The following is a 6,748-nucleotide window of genomic DNA, read 5'->3' on the forward strand; positions in this document are numbered from 1 at the left end:
CATCGGAATCTGGGGATGTACTGTATGGTGATTAACACAATATAATAAAATAAAATTTAAAAAAAAAAAGTACACTAACTATGGCTTCTTTGGAGACAGTGTCCTTGGAGACAGGAGGATGCAGCAGCGGATAAAAGGCAGTAGGACAACTGAAAAATCTGGTTGTAAAACAACTTTAGCTCCTTTTTGCTGTCATATCACATCAACTGGGAGGTATCACAAGGGAGGATCATAAAGAAACCACATCCTTCATTTACTGATTTGTTACATAAATTGCTTATTGTATTTGGGAAATTATACTTAGGCAAGAAAAAGGAAAAATATGTAAAACCGTATCAACCATACTGCTTAATTATAGTATCAAAATTCCAGGCTTTTCCCCCCAAATATATCAATATACTTATAGGTATTATTTAAAAAAACGTTGGTAACATAATCGGTATATTTGGATATATACATCAATGTTCTAAACATATTCTAGATTAATGTACATATAATTATATTTGAATCATTTATTATTATTAACTGATGTTCAATATCTTAATGTTCCTTCAGATCTTGAAATCAAATTACTATAGATCCATGTCCTTCAAAATTTGCCATGTGGCCATGGTCTATTAATTTATGACAAAGGAGCCAAGAATATGCAATAGGAAAAGGATAGTCTGTTCAATAAACGCTGTTGGGGAAACTGGAGAGCCACCTATAACAGAATGCCTGGGCCCCATATCTTATACCATACACAAAAATCAACTTGAAATGGGCTACAGACTTGAATGTAAGACCTAGAACCAAAAAACTCCCAGAAGAACACATAGGAGGTAAGGTCCTTGATACCAATCTTGGCAATGGGTTTGGATTTGACACCAAAAGTGAAGCAACAAAAAAATAAAAATAAAAATAAAACAAATAAGTGGGACTACGTCAAACTAAAAAACTTTTACCCAGCACGGTAAACCATCAACAAAGTGAAAGGCAACCTACTGAATGGGGGAAAATATTTGGGAATCATATATCTGATAAGGGATTAGTATCCAAAATAGTATAAAGAACTCCTACAACTCGATAGCAAAAAGGAAAAAAAAAAAAAGGAAACAAATTAAATTTAAAAAATGGGCAATGGGTGGAGGATCAGAATCCGTATTTTTCCAAACAAGACATACAAATAGCCAGCAGGTACACAAAAAAGGTGTTCAACATCACTAATCATCATGGAAATGCAAATCAAATCCACAATGGGATATTACTTACAGTGGCTGTTATCAAAAAGACAGGAGATAACAATTGTAGTGAAATGTGGAGTAAAGGGAACCCTTGTGCACTATTGGTGAGAATGTAAATTGGTGTAGCCACTATGGAAATAGTATGGAGTTTCCTCAAGAATTTAAAAATAGCACTACCATAGAATCCAGCATTCCCATTCAAGGTATATATCCCAAGGAAAGGTATTGAAGAGATATATGCAGTTGCATTTTTGCTGTAGCATTATTCACGATAACTGGGATATAGAAACAACCTATAAGGCTGTCAACGTATGAATGGATACAGAAGATGTAGTGTATATATGTGCAATGGAATATTATTCAGCCATAGGAAAGAAGGAAATCCTGCCTTTTATGACAACATGGATGGGACTTGGGGGCGTTATGCTAAGCAAGATAAGTCAGGCAAAGAAAGATAAATACTGCATGATATCACTTTTATGTGGAATCTCAAAATACAAAAAAGTAAAAATCAGAACAGAGTGTAGAAAGTTGTTGCTGGGACTAGGGGATAAGGAAAATAGGAAGAGGTTGGTAAAAGCACAGGAACTATAAGGTAAATAAAGTCTGATGATCTAATGTATAATATGGTGACTATAGTTGATAACACTGTATTGTATAACTAAAATTTGCTAGGAGAGTAGAACTTAAATGTTCTTACAAAAAAACCAAACTCCCAAAAGCCTTGAAACCAAAACCAAAAAGCCAAACCAAAATACACACACACACACACACACACACACACACACACACAGAGTGATGATTTGATGATATATACATTGTGATGATTTGATATATGCAGATGTATGCAGATATATGTGTTAATTAACTAGATAGGAGGAATCCTTTTGTGATGTCTGCATATATTAAATCATCACAATGTATACGTTAAATATCTTAGAATTTTACTTGTTAGTTATACTTCTTTCAAGTGGAAAAAATAATTTAAAATAATTTAAAGTGGAAAAATTCCTCTGAAATATGTTAGCATCAATTAACTGATACCTAAAATAAAGTTAGATTTATGTCGATTATGTCATTCTGCCCATTGTTCCCATGGTGGGAGCTATTTTCTAGGACACAGTATTGAGAGAGCAGTGTGTTGTTGAAACCATCTAGACAGTATATGTGATTGAACCTAGCTAGAGCTTTGACATAAACTTTTACATTCTGGAGGATGCGTGTAGTGATTTACTCAACTTGCAGCCCCTGATGACAAGCATCATATAGAATATATTCCCCTGCTTGTTAAAACCACAGTGTATCAATCTGGAGTGGCCTGCCTCTTTTGGTCCCTCCTTGCCCTCGTGTATTGGGACCAGTTTCAGATTTCACCTGGGAAGCTCCTGAAATGGTGAAACAACAACGTTTTACAATAAAAAAATTATAAAAGGGCATTAGTTTCCACAGTGGTATATTTGGATAATTTCAAGGTATATTTTAAAAAATCAGGTTACTTTATCTATACCAACTCTAATGACACATTATGAGTCCTTTTTTCACTTTTTATTCCCAATTTATGTTTTATTTTTATCTGCACATTGGATTGGAGTTACTTGTATTTATATTTTACTGCTAACTGAAGATAAAACCTAGAGCTAAATCTTAAACAAGAATTGTTAAAGACTTCATTTTTCTTTGTAGTTTGGTTATTGATAAAGTGCAAATATACACAAATAGTCTGGGGCTTTCAATATGGGCTTTCCGTATCCATTGCTTAAGATTTTGAGATCTAGCGTTATTCTAATTTTTGAACTCATGCTTTTTCTCTAAACAACTTTCTCCTGATTCATTTCTTCTCCTCTCTCTCCCTCATGAATTTTTTTTTAAATCTAAACTTTATAGTCATTGTCTATTGTCTATTGGTGAGAAGTTTGTTGTTTGGAATGAAGATATGTTGGGTGTGACATTCACAGGATTGTATGACATCATCATGATTGTTTTTTACTTTTAATTTGTTTGCCTAAGGTTTAAACATTCCAGTATCTTGGTACCAATGTTATTAAGTAAAAAAAAAAATCAGATTTAATATACTAATCACATTACCCAAGCACTAGTTGCTGTCACTATTATTCAGTCTTGTCATCTATGAAGTGCAAATAATAATAGTGCTATTTATATGCTGTTTAAAAAAAACTAAATTCTACATAATTGAAACTTAGAAAAGTCCCTAGCTTGTTTTAATTATATGCTCTCTAGTTCAGTATTCTTGTTCACAGTAATTTACCTTTTATTATTCACCCTCCGTTATCCTTCACCACATTGTAATAATACCTCTGTGCCCCTTTGTTCTTTTAAAAAAAATTATTTATTTATTTTGGATAAATTTGGATTATTTTGGGGGCACCTGGGTGGTGCAGTCGTTAAGTGTCTGCCTTCAGCTCAGGGTGTGATCCCGGCGTTATGGGATCGAGCCCCACATCAGGCTCCTCTGCTGGGAGCCTGCTTCTTCCTCTCCCACTACCCCTGCTTGTGTTCCCTCTCTCGCTGGCTGTCTCTATCTCTGTCAAATAAATAAATAAAATCTTTTTAAAAAATTTGGATTATTTTGGATGTCATTCAGTGTAATCAATTCTTTCTCCAATTCCAGAATCACCCTGAAAAGATACATTGTTTTGAAGCTAAAGTGGTGGTTTTTATCCAGAATAGCATCTATAAATAACACAGTTTCATATACATTCAACGCCTAAAAAATTTACTGGCAAAATTTTTTTTAAGATTTATTTATTCATTTATTTATTTGTTTAAGAGAGAAACAAAGAGAGAGAGGAGGAGAGGGAGAGGGACAAGCAGACCCTGTGCTGAGTGAGGAGCTCAACACAGAGCTCCATATCATGACCCTGAGATTATGACCTGAGCTGAAATCAAGCCCCTACTGGCAAAAAGTTAAGTCAAATTTTCCACCTGAAGCTACATTATTCTTATTTGGGATAGAGCTAAAACTGCTGGGTTATTGAATTTACTTATTTAATTTGCTCTATTTTGAGTCTAACATTTTGACTTTCATTTTTGAAGATTTTTTTTTCTGGTTAGGGTAGTAAATTATGAAGAAGCACTGCTCTGATTATATTCAGTATATTCACTCCTGAAAAAAAAGTGATAATTGCCTCCTCTTTGCCTTGTCTGTCAATCTGAGAAATAGCAGTTGAAGAGGAGTAATTGTATACTCATTGATATTGCTTTTGTTTTCCTGATGCATTTCTCAGTAGAGTATTAAACCCAAAAGCCAGGGACTTTGAAATCCTAAATTTGTGGCATTATGTTGTCTAGAATTTTTTCCCCTCAACTAACACAGACTAGATACTATGCTAGCTTTTAAAATATTTTCAAAAGGAAATCAGGGTTTCCCAAAATAGTAGATTTCCTACAATTTGTCCTGGAGGCTCCAATTCATTTACCATGTGAAATGTTTCACTATATTGCTTGATATTATTTTCTTTTATCTTTTTTTAAATTTTTTTATTATATTATGTTAGTCACCATACAGTACCTCCCCAGTTTCCGATGTAAAGTTTGATGATTCATTAGTTGCGTATAAACCCAGTGCACCATGCAATATGTGCCCTCCTTACTACCCATCACCAGTCTATCCCATTCCCCCACCTCCTCCCCTCTGAGGCCCTCAGTTTGTTTCTCAGAGTCCATAGTCTCTCATGCTTCATTCCCCTTCTGATTACCCCCCCTTTCTTTATGATTTCTCTCATCTATGGAGCATAAGAACTAGGAAGATCGGTAGGGGAAGAAAGTGATATTATTTTCTCCGTATTGAGATGGGGCCAGTACCAGCTCTGATCATGTGCCTGAATTCCAGAGTTGAATCCCAGGAATGACAGTCTCTATCACAGGCAAGGGGCATGGGCTTACTCATGGCTTGCTTGAGTGCTAGACTGTTCCCATAAATGAGGGTCCACTCCTGGCATTTACAGTTGATCATTTCTATGATGAAATGATAAATTCATCACAGTGAGGTCCATTTCTGAGCCCACCCCCATCCCTGAATCTATTCTTCCCAATGTACAAAGACTTGTGCCTATCTGGCAACTAATGCAACCCAACTGACTCTGATAATCATTTTTCTTCTACTCGTTGAAACTATACTTCCGTAAGAACTCTGATATTGCAATGCAAGTGTTGAGTATAACTGATTTGAATATTTATTGATTGATTACTGTTTGTGTTATATGTAAAAGGTTATAAAATTTGATTTCTAATGAGGTAATGCAATGTGAGCCAAGTTGTTAAGTGGTTTTTTCATTGAGTGGTGCTTCTTCATGACCCTCAAGTTATGCTACTTTTAGATGACTTCCTGTTTATTGATGCATACAAATGATCACATCAATGAATATAAACTATCCCAAAGTAATACATTTTAAAAATAACATTTCATTAATATCCATATTAAAACTCACATCTCCCAGTTTTATAAGTCAGGGAAAATCCATTTTCCAGAGACAAACATGACCCAGTATCACCAAAAGAGAATATAACAGAAAGGATAGAATTGATCATATTTATACTTTCAGAAAATTAATCGTAGCCTCACTTGATGTTCATCTATGATTATTCTTACAGCTACAAATTCAAAAATAAATGTAATGTTAAAACCCGCATGAGAGCTTCTGCCCACTGCTGAGAGAATACATGGCCACAGTTACAGAATCCCTGTGACTTGAGTTTTTATCTTTAATCAATTGTATAAACTTCCTCCAGATAGATGTGCTGTAATAAGCCCAGGAAATATTTTCTTTCATTTTCCATTACAAAGGAACTTCCAGTAGCTTTGGAAAATTTGATGTTCTGTACTTATCTTTGCTGGTGTATAGAAATGAAATTATTTTTTGTCATTATTTTGTATGCTGCAAATTTGCTTATTAGTTCTAATAGTTGTTTGTGGATTTTCTATACACAAGATCATGTCCCTTCTTCCTTTCCTGTCTTTTTTTTTCTTTTTGTTCTTTCTTCCTCTAACGACCTTGGGAAAAAACCCTCTAGTACAATGTTGAATAGAAATGGTGAAAGCAGATATCCTTTTATTGTTACTGATCTTACAGGGAAAACATTCAGTCTTTCCCCATTAACTATGGGTTACCTGTAGATGCTTTTATCAAGTTGAGGAAGTTCCCTTCTATTCCTAGTCTTTGGAGTGTCTCTATCACAAAAGGGTACTGGATTTTGTCCAATGCTTTTACTGTATCACTTGAGATAGTCATGTGTATAATGTATAGCATTTATACATTCAGAGAGGTTTTCTTTTTTGCTTTTTTGTTTATTTTTTATTGAACTAGAGTTAACAAAAACCCTGCAACAATTTTTTTGCTTGGCAATAGCCATTTAATATTCTACCATTTTGTAGATGAAAATCTATGTGAAAGAAATTTTCTTTATTTTCACCCAAATTATATATATATATATATATATATGCCAAACCTTCATATATAAGTGAGATTATATACCAAAACCTTCATATATAAGTGAGATTATATGAT

The sequence above is a fragment of the Ailuropoda melanoleuca genome, unplaced genomic scaffold (assembly GCF_002007445.2).
Source record: "Ailuropoda melanoleuca isolate Jingjing unplaced genomic scaffold, ASM200744v2 unplaced-scaffold6751, whole genome shotgun sequence".
Classification (NCBI taxonomy): Eukaryota; Metazoa; Chordata; class Mammalia; order Carnivora; family Ursidae; genus Ailuropoda; species Ailuropoda melanoleuca.